General features: G+C 38.7%; 1 non-coding gene across 1 annotated transcript; it reads left to right on the forward strand.

Moving 5' to 3' along the window:
- Positions 1 to 1,106: 1,106 nt before the first annotated feature.
- LOC141418741 (U1 spliceosomal RNA) lies at positions 1,107 to 1,270 on the forward strand. The gene has a single exon (XR_012443386.1). It is a non-coding gene; the product is annotated as a U1 spliceosomal RNA (small nuclear RNA).
- The last annotated feature ends 13,810 nt before the right edge of the window (positions 1,271 to 15,080 follow it).

The following is a 15,080-nucleotide window of genomic DNA, read 5'->3' on the forward strand; positions in this document are numbered from 1 at the left end:
GCTATACACTATTCTAAAATATAAGTGCCATGCTTATTTGTTTTATTTTTGCCACAACAAATAATTTTATTTACACAGGATAAATTACCAAAGGTAGGACAGATCAAGATAAAAAAGCATACATATTTTTAAGTTGAATAAACATGGCATGATTATGATGCTAAAAAGACTCTGACAAACTCCATTTCCACAGTAATATTTAAGAATACAATTTCTCCCAGCACACTTGCCAACTCTAGGACTTTCCCCTCATTTTTAATTTTGTCAATCTTTGAAGGGAGAAAAGCTATCTCATTTTAATTAACATATATTTATTGACTACTTGGATGATCTCTATTGATACATTTTTCTATTTTTCTGTTAAGTGTTAGCACATTGCTCATCTGTCAAATGTATTGTAAATATATTTTCTCTAACTCTCACCTATTGCCAGAGCACTTTGTGAACATTTTCCTTATCACACTTGCCATGTTGCAGTGTCCTTTTCTGACAATTGGTGTCTCTGCTAACATCTATGGTCCTTAAGGTGAGGATCATTTGTCTGACTCTGAGGCCCCAGTCCTAAGCAATAATGTGTGCATAACAAGTTCTCAAAGGGTTTTTGACTTGGTGTTGAATTTCTATCTCAATATAAAAAGTCCTTCCATGTTTCCCTTCCTTTCTGCCACCATGAAGATTCATTAATTACAGCTGTTCTATCAAGTATCAGTGTAACCTAGGCAATAGCAACTCAAATCAAAGAACACAGCTAAAATGACAGTACCCCTGTCTTCATGACTGAGCTGTGGGCCTGAGAGGGACAAGAAAATTGCAGCATCTGCCTGGCTTTAGGTGAAAGGCTCGGCTCTCACTGCACCCCACATGGGATGCACAGCAGTGTGCTCACTTGTTATGCCACGGCATGAAGGCTATTTTCATGTCTTGTTTCATTTGTGGAACAATCTGATATCACAGTTGGCTCAGACCTTTTGTGCTAAATGACCTTCTGCCAGGAGAGGGGACTGAGATAAAGGAGGAAGAAGTCATTTGTCCTCAGTCTTCCTGGTGTGCAGAACTAAGAAGACTCATGGTCAGACAATATCACCAAAATAAAATGTGACAGAGAGATACTTACCTGGCAGGGGAGATACCATGATCACAAAGGTGGTTTTCCCAGGGCGAGGCTTATCCATTGCACTCCGGATGTGCTGACCCCTGTGATTTCCCCAAATGTGGGAAACTTGACTGCATAATTTGTGGTAGTGGGGGACTGCATTCGTGCTCTCCCCTGGGGAAAAAAAATGTGACAGAGAATGGAGAGTTGAGTGGAGGGTGGAAAGAAGAGATAGGAGTGTGTGGAAGACAAGAAGTAGAAGAAGGCATTGAAGGAAATAGAGGGTAAATGCATAGGAGGGACTGAGTAGACAGTTATATCTGGAGAGCACACAGAGTTAGAAAAGGAATCTCATCTTCTTAAAGTGAGGGAAAAATGGTTGATGGAGATATATACCTATACAAAATAGAAAAATGAAACATCTTGCAATTGTAGTGGGGTGGGGAGGGGCCAAGGGGAGAGATAGTAGGGACAATCTAACCAATGTATAACATAAGCCTATGGGAATTATTACAATGAAGCCCCCCTGTAAAACAAATATATCCTAACCACCCCCCAAAAAAAGAATCCCATCTTCAAAGTACTCTATTGTCAGTTCTAATCTCACCCATCTTACTTACTTTCCCTTATGCTGTTCAAATTGACTGGTTAAGGAACCAAATGTGGTGGTTCATGCCTGTAATTCAAGTTTCTGGATAAACAGAGATTAGGAGGATTGCAGTTCAAGGCCAGCCCAAGCAAAAAGTTAGCAAGACCCTATCTCAACAAAGAAGGCAGGTATGGAATCATAGAAGGAAGATTGAGGCCCAATGCTAGGCAAAAAAGCAAAACTCTATCCAAAAAAATAACTAAAGCAAAAAAAGACTGGGGTCATGACTCAAGTGGTAGAGTGCCTGCCTAGCAAACGCAAAGTCCTGAGTTAAAAAAAAAGACTGGTTCCCTTAGCCGCACATGAATATACACTTGCAGGCACCCATCAACCTCTCTCAGCACACTGGCCATCTACTGTGTCCCACTCCACACCCAGCTGCTGCTGCATGCTGGACTGCTGTTGAGTACATCCCAATCTGAACTGAAGTTTCCTGTCAGATTGGCCACTTAGATGCAACTTTAGATACAATAAGATTATGCACTGTTATACAGGTCACCTTCCATGACCAGGATGTAAAGGCTAGCTTTGCCATGATTCCACTTCCATAGCAGATCCTTGTTTCTGAGATGTGATTACAACAGGGACCAGCTGTCTATATAATCCTACGAGTCCCAGAGAGATGGCTCCTGGATATGTAAGGCTTCCTCCTTTGGTCTAATGAGCTATTCCCAGAGGGCAGGGCCATGTCAACCTCATGTGTCAGCTCCTGCAATAATCTTGTGCCTTAGTATGGTAGAGGAAGAAGGGAGTGGTGGTGGTGTGCAGGATTCCTGCTCTATATGTATTTAGCATCTAGTTGGAAAATAAAATGAGGGAGAGCTCACTTATATTTGTTACCCAGGAAAATGAGTAACTAAAAGGTGAATGGATTATATTTTTAAAAACCAAAAGACTAAAGATCCAAGTGTGGTGGCTCACACCTGTAACCCTAGCTACTTGAGAGGTTGAGATCATGAGGATCATGGATCAAAGGCAGCTCAGACAAAACGTACATGAAGCCCCATCTCAACCAAAGGCTGCGTGTGGTGGCACATGCTCATCACACCCAGCTACACAGGGAGACACTAATAGGAGAATCTTGTTCCAGGCCAGCCCAGGCATAAAGTGAGACCCTATCTCAAAAATAACCAATGCAGAAAGGGTTGACAGGGCGGCTTAAGTAGTACCAACCCTTGTGTACCAAGCACCAAACCCTGAGTTCAACCCACAGTACCACAAAAAAAGGCAATAAAGAAAACTCAAGTAAATGCAGAAATACATGCCATTGTCCTAATTAAGAAAAGTTACTATTCTAAAAATACTGCTTCTTGAATCCACACTTAAACTTAAACAGGTTGTTGGAATTGAGTCCCAATATTTTTGAAACTTAGTAATTTGATAAAAAAATTTTCATTTAGGAAAAATAATCTATACCTAAGAACAGCAGGAAAGTTTTGAGATAGAAGAATAATGATAAGGGATTATGTATCACAACATATGATAAAGGTTCAATAATAAAACAATATGGCACTAGCTCAGAAATAGGCCAAAGATGAATGAAACACGATTCAGGAGTCTAGAAATGGACAGATCAGAGCTTGGGTCTGATAAAAATGGAATTCCTCATCTGTAAAGGCAAAGGGGGATTATTCAATAAAAGGTGTTATGGTGCAATTGTCTATTCATTTGGGGAAAAAATTAAGTTAAATTCCAATCTTATACCAGACACAAGGACTGAAACTTAATCGAAATCTAAATAGAAAAACAAACACTAAATGTACCATAACACATTTGCCTATCATGATAGCCCTAAAAGATAACTATTTGATCCCCATTTTGAAGATGTAGACACTGAGTCTCAGAGAACTCAAGTGGTTTGCCTGTTATCACACAAGGCCACATACTAGGAGCACATAAGACAATTAGAGACATTTTGTCCTCAGATGTCCTCACTAGGTGAATTTACCTTACATTTTCTCTCAACCCAGCTGATAACTCTTAAAAATGATCAGCACTTCCAGCCCAGAGAAGAACCCAGGCAAAGACCCTATTTTTAAGTTGAAAATAAAATTCAAGTAAAGATCTCCAGTCTCACAACCTCAGTCCTGCCTGAGGGTCATCCATTCTCTGAAAATAATGCCATCAAGAAGAATATCTGAGAAACTTGAACAGAAACAGAATTGGTGAATTAACAGCATGACCTGGTGACGTGGATGAGATTTTCCTGAGGAAAAATGAGCAGGTGCCTCAGAGAGAGATGACAGGGGCCCTGGCTATCAATTCCTTCTCTTGTATCAGAGTTCCCCCAAAGGAATTGAAAACACCTACGAATCATGTTCCAGGGCTCACAGAGGAGCTCACAGAGTACAAGGGGCACAAGACATGAGATTAAGCACCTGTACTCAAGGCTGAATTAGGGTGCCATATAGAAGAGAAAAAGGTATGCTTTAGTCCATCTAATGGTGCTATTAAAAAATTCCTGAGGCAATATACTTTATAAAGAAAAGAGGGTTATTTAGCTCACAGTTTGGGAAACTGAACATCCATGATCATAAAACCCCATCTTGTTGGATGCTGGCGATGGCCCCCTCTGACTTTATCACAACCTAATGATGGCATCATGGTAGAGAGAGGGATAAAATAGTCACATCATGAGATAGGAAGCAAGGAAAATTTAGGACCAGTCTGGTTCTTCTTACAACAACCTGCTCTTGTAAGAACTGGCATTAAGACTAGCATTAATCTTGGACTTGCTTCCAAGAGCAATGCCTCTACTTGATTCCCCTCTTAAAGGTTCTTCCACCTCTGAGCATCACCACACTCGGATCACACTTACAGCACAGGAACATTTAGAGGACACACTCAAACCATATCCAAACCACAGCCAGACCCAACTGACTCTCCCTGACCTTGACCTCCGCTGCTTTCCAGTCCCATCCAATTTTTCATCCCCCCATGCTTGCTCTACCAGCCTCCAAGTCTAAGCCTCACCCCAGTCTCCTCTAGATCTTCCTACTCTCCAATCCCTTCCAATTGACTGCTCCTTGTAGTCCTCCTCCTAGACCCTGATTGCCTGTCTGTCCCACATGCAGTTTCCCCCAGCCACCTCTGTTCTTCAATTCCAAACAGTCCCTCATATCTCTCCCATCCCCCTACATCAATCACAGAAGAGAGAGTCTCTTTGGGAAGAATGTGTATGAGATGCCAGGGAGCAAAAATATGAGAGAACCACTGAGGAACCAATATGCTCTTCAAATAATAAAACCTCAGAGTCTTAAGTGAAGTGTGCACTGGCACAGAGTGAAGAAGCAGAGGCTTGAGAGGTAGGCAGCAGCCATATTGCAATGAATTCAACAGTCTGTACTAAAAGAAATTGGACTTAACCCAATAGGTAATAGATACTCACTGAAAAGGAGATTCTGGAAAACAATAGCCCTCTTCTCTACTGATCTATAAAGTACAATGGAAATCCACTCCAATAGCATCCTATCTGGAAAACCCTGAAGATATCAGGAGCCCAAGACCCTCAACTGCAGATTGCTTCAAGTGATACTGGTCATGTGAGCAAAATGCATATGGTTGGTGCTGCCTTATAATCTCTAGTTTTATAGCAAGTCCAGGAAACCATAATTGTCAAGTTTTGGATGCTGCTTCTAAACACACTGTCTGATTTCAGATCCTTCATCCAGGCTCCTTCCTACGAACAATGGGGACCTCAGTTACTGCCTTTTCTCAGAACAACTTTACCAAACTTACTCAGACCTATGACAAACATTGCTTTCATATCCATTTTTCCCTCCCTCCAGCCATTCTCCTTTCTCTTTCCCTCCATCTTTTCTTCTTTCTTTCTCTAAAAAAAATGTGCACATGGCTGGACATGGTGGCTTGTGCTTGTAATCCCAGATACTCAGGAGGTGGAGATGTGGTGACTGGTTAGAGGCCAGCCCAGGCAAAACGTTCACAAGACCCCATCTCAACCAATAAGCTAGGCGTGGTGTGCGTGCCTGTCATCCCAACTACACAGGAAGCATATATACAAGGATCATGGTCTAAGCTGACCTGGGCAAAAATATGAGCCCTTATCTCAAACCAAAATAAAAACAAAAGTTCTGGGGACCTTATCTGAAAAGTAACTAAAGCAAAAAGGGATTGGGTATGGCTCAAGTGGTAGAGTGCCTGCCTGAGTTCAAACCCCAGTATCACCAAAAGGGGGGGCCGAGGAGAAACACTATTTAAAAAAAACCTTTCACCATTTTCCCATGAATAAAAAATATATATAAAATATCATTATTTTAATTCAATAATATTCATGATTTTTAACTTACTATCATTAAACTAAAAGTACAGGCAACAAACCTTGGTATTGAGTACTGATTGACAGAGAAATCAAAGTGTTTTTTTTTAATGTATATCTGAAAGTTTTGACCAAGAAAAAATTTGACTTGATATGAGTAAAAGCCAGAATCAATAAAATTTGATATGGATAATACCTAATCAATACATCAAATTTTGCTTCAGATTTTAAATGGAAAATAATGTGCCTAATGAAAATACTTTCAGTAGAGTTAACATTTTTGGAAATAGTCTAACTGTGCTATGTAGAAAATTGATCGAAAGATTAAATTGGCTTAATGGAATTCACTCTGGAAAACATTTTCTGGATGGAAACTCCATCTAAGTTGATATCATTCTAATTAAAAGTCTTGATTTCAAAATGTTCTCAGAGTCAAAAAAGCAAGCGCAATTGTCCTCAAAACAGAACAGAGGGGTCAAAACAGTAAGGTCAAAATGTCCTGCAACATGGTAACAGGTTCAAGTTAAGTGGACACCATGCTGGGTCATGTCAGTTTGCCTGGAAGCAGAGCTTTTCATCTTCTAAAAAAATGGGGGAGAGGGGGCATAGAAAAAACAGCTATCTAGCTGTAGAAGTAGACCAGTTATACAAGGAAATGTGAGTCTCTTTAAGCACCTAAAATGTGAGTGAGAATAGAGAATAACATGGAGAACATTTTTTAAATGAAGATAGCAGTAAAACCTACTTAAAAGGATATTGTAAAGATCAGATGAGATAATCCCTACAATACACTTAGCTCTGGACATAGTAAGAGCACACTAAATATTAGATATATTGTTGTACCAGAAGCAGTGGTAGTCTTTGAGAAGCTAAACAAAAGACTTACGCATTAGCCCTGAAACAAGATTAGCCTTGGAGAACCTTCTTACACTCCTTGCAATTGTCTTCCAAAAATCAGCTCAGACCAGCTCCTACACGACTTCCCAGTGCTCACCCTGGGGGCACACGCACTCTCACACACACCCCATCACAAGGAGGTTTGCAGTGTTCTGCTCACATGCCTTTGCTCTGGCTGTGCCCTTCTCTTCCCCATCTGGGAAATATTTATGTGTCCTTCACAAACCAGACTAATGTCATTTCCTCTATGAATTTTCCATTGGCTCTTCTGCCAAGCTTTTGTAGCTCTTATCCATATTTTATCACTTCATATAATAAGTTTCTTGCTATTTCCCTGCTAATCCAAGAGTTCCCTGAAGAACTTCTTTCCTTAAAGAGCTCCTTTCTGTCTCTGAGTTCTCAATAGACATCCATTAAATGTTTTGGGGGGATCAGATTTATTAATGATACCCAAATAGGGCTAAATATTCCCTAAAGAAAGATTTTATAGTGCATTCTAGCCTATTTTATAAAGAGAATTGGATTGTATTTCCTCTGTCTAGGAGCACTTCTGGCGAGCAAGAGATTTCTGATGAAATGCCAATTTAATAGTAAGAGAAAGGTTCTGGAACATTTCGCCTACAAAGGATTGTGACTGTTGGGTTCTTAAGAAGTTTTCCTAATCAGCAAAAATCTCATTACTAACACTGTCAGGGAGATTCAGGGACTGTCCCCTTCAAAAGCTACGGAAGCCCTGGGGAGTTATACCACATTAGCTTCTAGAATGGCTTGATGCCAGGAGATATATTCCATTTCAACCCACCACTATGGCACAATAACTACTGAGATTTTAATGTGTTGAAGAATTACAAGAATAAGAGTGCATTTGTGGTTTGGAATCTGAGTTTCTCTCTCTTTCTCATGAGCTAAGAAAGTAGCCAGGCCTTAGTTTTCTCTTGCTTTCAAAATGTTTATAAAACAGAAAATCAGAGTTCCTGAAAGATAACATCTCTTGCTGGCTTTATGAAAACTTAGGACACCAAGAAGATGATGCTTGGGGTGAGAATAGGCTTCTTGAAGAAGGATAGGAGACTGGTAGGTACCCAAAGGTGGTGAGCAAAAGAAGGGATCACTAAGAGGAAAGACATGCCTCCACAAAAGGAAAGACATGGCAGAGTTTTTAACTGACCCCAATAGAGCCTGCAGGACTTGGAATGACTTTGGTTACCAGACTTTCATCCCCAGTGAACATGTTCACACCCAGGCACAGAACAGCAATTTAGCTTCCCAAGATCAAGGTATCACATAAATTTATTAATGATAAGAAGTGTGGACTAAGACTAGAAAGGATCTCCCCAAATATTTTACTCTACCTAAAACTTCATACTTCCAAGATGAGATAGAAGAATAAAGTGACCCCAATAAAGATAATATAGAGTTGTCTGTCAGCTAGGAAAGTTCGGGGTTCAGTATGAAATTTAAGAAAATAAAATCAAGAAGAATGGCATCTTCTGCAAATCCTTCATGGGGGTTGTTAACTCATGGCTATGTCCTCAGAAGGCTTTGATGTAGAGCAAAAGAGCAGGTGGATCCTGACCATATTCAGTGGAGGTACCAGCAGAACATGCTCTTCCTGACAAGACCTCCCTTGCCAATTCCTCCAAGGCTCTCTGCTTTCTCCTGACCAGAGTTTTTGGGTCAATGTCAAGCTCACCCAAGTGTGCTACCCCTGGATCCAGATCAAACCTTCATGTTTCACAACCAGTGTTGAGAAGTATTGGATTCATTGGTTGCTACTAATATTTCAAATTACAATGTGTCTGATGTTTTCCATATATTGACATAGTTTACTTAGTCAAAAAATGTAAAGTAATGTTGTCTAGGCACTGCAGATGCAACAAAGACCAATTATTCCTAAACACTCCTTTCCTATTGCCTTCTTATATGGGCTTGTGGCTCTGGAGTTAACAGCTAGCTCCCTGGAGAATGTGCATCAATATGTGTTTGCAACAAGAAAGAGAAAGAAGGATGTTTCTTGGCCAGATGTTTTAAGAGCTTCATATACCGAAGCAGTGGCTTAGCAAAGGTCCTCCAAGGTAGGTGACTTCTGAAGCCACATTAAAGTTAGAGAACACCTGTGCTCATCCCAAGATGTGACATCACCATCCATGTGGTGTCATGGCATATGATTAGAAGGATCCCTGGGGAAATTTTTAAGATATATTAGTGTTCAGGCCCTGGCACAGACCAATTAACCCAGAATCTGTGGGTTGAACAGACTTTGGACCATATTAAACAAGCTCCCAAGATATTCCAAAGTACTGGTGCTTGGATCCCATCCTCAAAAATTCAAATTTCTTTCATGTATGGCCAGATCAGGAGCTTTTAAAGCTTTCTCAATGATTCTAACTAGCAATTTGATGGCTACGACACTAACAAATTGTGCCTGGACCAAAAGTGTCACCTGGGAGCTTATTAAAAATTAACTGCTTAAGTGACCCTATAAACTCTGGGGGTGGGTTTCAGCAGAATATTTTAACGAGCCTTCTAGGTGATTCCAAAGCATGCTAGAATTTGAGAATCATCTATCTTAAAGTGTCTCCCCCAGAAATCCAGCCTTCAATTCTTAAGTTCACTTCCCTCCAATAGCATACAATAAAAATTTTTTGAGGAAGATAATCATGGACTCTATATTATTAAAAAGACAAAAAAAAACCAGCAAATATTGGTGAGAAAAAGAGAACACTAGTATGTTATTGGTGGGAATGTAGATTGGTGCAGCTATTATGGAAAATAGTATGGGAGTTCCAAAAGAAATTAAAAACAGAACTTCCATACAACCCAGCAGTTCCTTCTCTAGGAAATTAAATCACCTCCTAAATGTATCTGTACTCCCACATTCATTGTAGCAGTATTCAGAAGTGCAAATATAGAGAAAAAAAAAGCCTTAAAGTTCATCAGTGTGGTAATGAATTTTTAAAAAGTATACTGTGTATATATACACTGGTATATTGTCCAGGCTTAAATACCTTCACCACGACATGGATGGATCTGAAGGACATTATGCTAAGTGAAATCAGCTAGACACCAAAATAAAAATACGTGTGGAATTCTTTAAAAAGTGCAAATACACAGAGAACAAAACAGTGGTTACTACAAGTAGGGAGAAGGGAAAGGAAATGGGGAGATGTAGTCTCCCCATTTAGTCCTAATGAGAACTAAAATTAATAAAATTACATTGTAAAGGGAGTTTTGTTAAATAACTGTATTTTAGTAGTCACAAAAAGTAGCTATATTGAATAATAAACATGTCAATCTGCTTCACCATAGTAATGATTTTACTATCTATATGCATCCCATAACATTAGTTGTAAACCTCAAAAATGCATAATAAAATTTACTTTAGAAAAGCACAGATCAGGCGAAGGATGTAGCCCAGTGGTAGAGCACTTGCCTAGAATGTCATGTGATGGTTGCTGCTTAGAACTGAGGCAACAAGACAATTAAAAGCAGAGAGATTGATTCAAGTTTATGGCACACTTCTAAAGAGCTAAGAGTCAGACTCAGGCCTCTAGACTTGGAAACTTGGGAAAAATGGAAGAAAAGAATCTTGCAAATTAGAGCTGAGAGAAGAAGGTTTAGTATTTTGGGTATTAAAACCCTTCTGATGAAAGTAGCAGAAGAGAGCAAGGAAGAACAGCCAACCCAAAATGCCCTGAGGCAAGAAGTAGCTCAACTGCTGCTCAGTCCTCATAACAAGGACTGAATAGGCCCAGGGTTGGCCTGGAAGTTAAAGGCTGTGGGGAGAACTGTTATTCCTATAGAGTTTTCCCTTATCTATCTATTGAGCAACTACCATGTGCAGGAGCTAAGCTACATGTTGGGTTCAGACAGTGAGGAAATGGACAAAGACCAAGCTCAGAGTCTAACAGGAAAGTTGTCAATAAACAAAGAAATTGAGCCAAGCAAATTCAACTTTTATAGAGCCCAAGGCTTACATAATTTGGGGAAATGATTTCCTCTTTAAAAATAATGCAAATTTACAAGTACAAAGTTAGATACAAAACTAAATGTTTATGCATTCATCAAACTCCAACAAATGTATATCAAAAAAGTATGCATAAATTTAAAAATAAATTCTAAAAAAAAGCAGAAATAAGTGTATGGTGCAGAGGTAATCACTCAACAAATGTATTGCATTACTGCTTGCAGAGCAAAAAGTAAATATGTGTTAAGAATAAGTAAACTGGATCATTCTTGTTCTCACTCTAGAGATGATCTGATTTCAGTCTATTGAAAGTATATTCCTTTCCTAATAAATCTTGCTATCACTTATACTAATAAAATAAAAAGTATAAGTAAACTGACTAGCCTGTAATCTGTAGCCTGTAATCCCAGTTAGGCAGAGTTAGGAGGATCTCAGTCTGAGGCTGGCTTTAGGCAAAAAAAAAAAAAAACCCACAAGATCTTATCTGAAAAACAAGCTAAAGTAAAAAAGTTTGGAGATGTGGTTCAGCCTGCCTATCAAGATGTGGTAGTGTGCCTGCCTATCAAGTATAAGGCCCTGAGTTTAAACTGCAGTGCTGCCAGAAAGAGAAAAACAACATAAATTGCTGCTGTTGGGTGCAATGTTCTGTGCAAGTCTGTTAGGTCTGTTCAGTTTGTGATGTTGTTCAAGTGTCTTGATTCCTTATTGGTTTTCTGTTTGGATTTTCTATTTCTTAGAAAATAGGTGTTGAAGTCTCCTACTATTATTATATTGCTTTCTATTTGATCAGCAATCCCACTTCTGGGTATACATCCAAAAGAATTTTAATCCAGATGTCAGAGAGACATACGCAACCCATGTTCACTGCAACATTATTTACAACAGACAAGATATGGAAACAACCATCAATGGATGAATGGACAAAGATAATGTGATGTATACATATGATGGAATATTATTCAGCCTTACAAAAGAAGGGAATCCTACCATATGCAGCAACATGAGTGAACCTGAAGGATACCATGCTGAGTGAAATAAGCCAGTCACAGAACAGAAGAACAAATACTGCATGAGTCCATGCATATGAGGTATCTAACAGAGTCAAGCTCATAGAAACAATGAGTAGATGGTGATTACCAAGACTAGAGGGATGAATGGATGGAAAACGGAGAAGTGATTGTGTTAGTCGACTTCCTGTTACTATAACAAACTCCTGAAATACTCAATTTATAAGAGAAAGGGTTTATTTTTGGTTCACAGTTGTGGACAGTTTCAGTCCATGGTCAGTTGGCCCTGTTTTTTTGTTCCTGTGGCAAGGCATTATGGCAGGGAGCACATATCAGAACAAAACTACTCATCTCATGTCTGGAGAGTGAAAAAGAGGAAATAGAAGGGGGTTGGTCTCACTATTCCCTTCAAGGGCACACTCCCAATGAGTGAAAGACTTCCCACCAGGTCCCACCTCTGAAAGATTCCACCTCCTCCCAGTAGCACATTCTGGGGACCAAAATCCTTTGGGGGGGCATTTAAAAACCAAACCAAAGCATTACTGTTCAACAAATAAAGTTTCAATTTTGCAGGATGAATAAGTCCTAGGAACCTTCCATACAACACTGTGTCTGTAGTTATAATACTGTATTGTGCACCTAAAATTTTGTTAGGAAGATAGATCTCATGTTAAATGTTCTTACTACAATTAAAATTAATGGATGAGTAAAGAACTCACCAAATTTAAAATTTTAAAATCTGATACATACCATTAATTACAAAAATCTAGGAAAAAATGATAACATTTATGTTTCTTCCCCTATATTTTTAGCCACGTATTCTTTGATTGTTTCTTCACGTGCTGACAGCTTTGGTAACAGCATTTTATATGGAGACAATAGAAACACAATTTGGGTTTTCCTTTTGCATGATTGATTAAATTGGGGGGTTGTTTATTTTTAGTGGGTTTTGTTATTCTATTTTCATACATGCTATAATGTACAATAAGCCCTCCTCATTCAAGCATGGTCAAAAATAAATAAATTTTAAAATCAAAAGAAATTTCAAAAATAATTTTTTAATTCACCCATGTGCATTAAGCAGCTCAGTGAATGTAGAGAAGCTCTCAGTCAGTCCCACCTTATTGTCAATTGTGCTTAAATTGTGTGATCTGCTGAGTTTTTCCCTGTTCATTTTGCAAAAATACAGTATGCCTCCCAAAAAGCAAATGGTGCCAAAAGGCAATGTTAAAGTTAATGTGCTTAATTTAAGTGATAAAATGAAAGTTTGAGATTTGTTGAAAGTCTTTAGGCAGCAAAAATGGGAAAAGTGAATCAAGTATCTTACTACAGCACTGAACTCTAGGCATACTGCATGTTTGTAGTTTTTTTCCTCAACAGTGGTCTTCTTAGAACCATACCTCTGCAGATACCAAGAGTCTACTGTAACTTCAATCATATTAAAATTCACTGTATCTAATTTTTTATTTAAGTTTCCTAACTTATTATTGGTAACATCAAGAAAATTTTAAATGTTTGTCCTAAGATCAGAAAACCTCTATTAAGCTATGTTGCTATATGAGCTACAAGATTTGGAAAACTTCCAAAAACCAACTTTGAGTTCTATGCATTCCAAACTGTACTTCTCATCCTCTGTCATTTACTTCTGGTGCCAGATACTAAAGGGCACATTCCAAATACTGATTTGATCCCATCCTGCCTGTCATGTCCTATCACCACATAATTGTCACAGTAGACAATAGAAGTAGATCTGAAGACCATTTCTATCTAACTATGCACATAAGTGACCCTAAGCCACATAAATAAATTGTATTAACTTCAAACTATGATGCATCACAACTTAATTCTAGTTGATTACAAAAAAAAAAAAAACCTGCATTTTTTCCAGTGCTGCTCAACGTGAAGGAAATGTAATGGAGGGAAAGGAGAAGTCAAAGTGAAAATAGACATCAGTCTTTGAAATACTCACTTTTATAAATTTTACAAAGGACACATGCAAAGAAGGGACCTTGAAGCTTAAGCATCATTAGTTTCATAGTACATAAATAAAATAGTAAGTACAAGGTCTGGTTGAAATGAATCCTTTGTTTCTTATGCCAGTATCCTTCCTGCCTTTTTTTTTTAACAACAAAGCTCCTCTTTCCAAACAATAAAATATTGTTCTGTATGGTTTGGAGTGAGCAAGTAAGGGACATGGGCAATCCAAGTACACACCATTTCCCTTGTTACAATGACTGGTTCAGGAATCAACACTTAATATGAAAAAGGTCAGTCAAGAGTTTTTCCTGGAGTTTGACACTTGCATCTGGGAGAATGATGTGTTTGTTACTTCTGTGGTTGTGTGCTATGAGGTTAAGGTGAACTAAAACTAGAATTTCAGTGCTACAAAATGCTAAAAACATGGCATTTAAAAAGGAAAAGAGAGGTAGAAAGGAAAAAAGACAAAAGAAAGGAAAGAAAGAGAGGCAGGAGAGGGATCAAAGAGCAAAGAGACAAACTACATAATATAAATTCAGCTCCTAACCCCACCATGGTCTACCCATGAATGTTGCAAGGTCTTCTCAATTATATGACTCAAAGAATTCCCTTTCTGCTTAAGCAAATTTGATTTGAGTAGCTGCTCCTTGCAAAAGAAAGAATCTTGACCAATGTACAAAATATATTGCAAAGGGATTTAACTTAGTCTGTGGAGCCAAGCAGGATCTTCCTAAGGAAGCAAGCCTTAATTTGAGACTCCAAGGAACAGTGAAGTACCCTCCAAATCATATCAATTCCAGATAACCTACAGCAACCTGGTTGGCTTCAGAGTAAAGGATAAGCCCTATAGATTCTAAAGATACCTCCAGTCCATTTAAGATGAAGAAAGTTTATAGTCTGAAAGTTTTCTTACTCCATATGTGAAGCCTGTATTGTGACTGTTACCAGACCTGAGAAATTTACCTCTAGGGGTCAGGCTTCTGGTTCAACATGGCATCTAAGCTTATCTGAGGCTCCATCCTCCACCCTCAGGTACTGGGAAGTCTCAGTCCTGAATCTGATATCAGACTGTTGTCCAATCCAAGGAGAACATAAAAAATCATGAATGCTTGGCCCCTGATGCAGAAAAAAGAGTCACAATTACTTTAAGGTATCCTTACACTGTTCACAAGAAGATTTCTCCTGACCTGTTTATACTCTCTTAAAGAATTTTT

This window comes from Castor canadensis, chromosome 17, assembly GCF_047511655.1.
Source record: "Castor canadensis chromosome 17, mCasCan1.hap1v2, whole genome shotgun sequence".
NCBI classification, from domain to species: domain Eukaryota; kingdom Metazoa; phylum Chordata; class Mammalia; order Rodentia; family Castoridae; genus Castor; species Castor canadensis.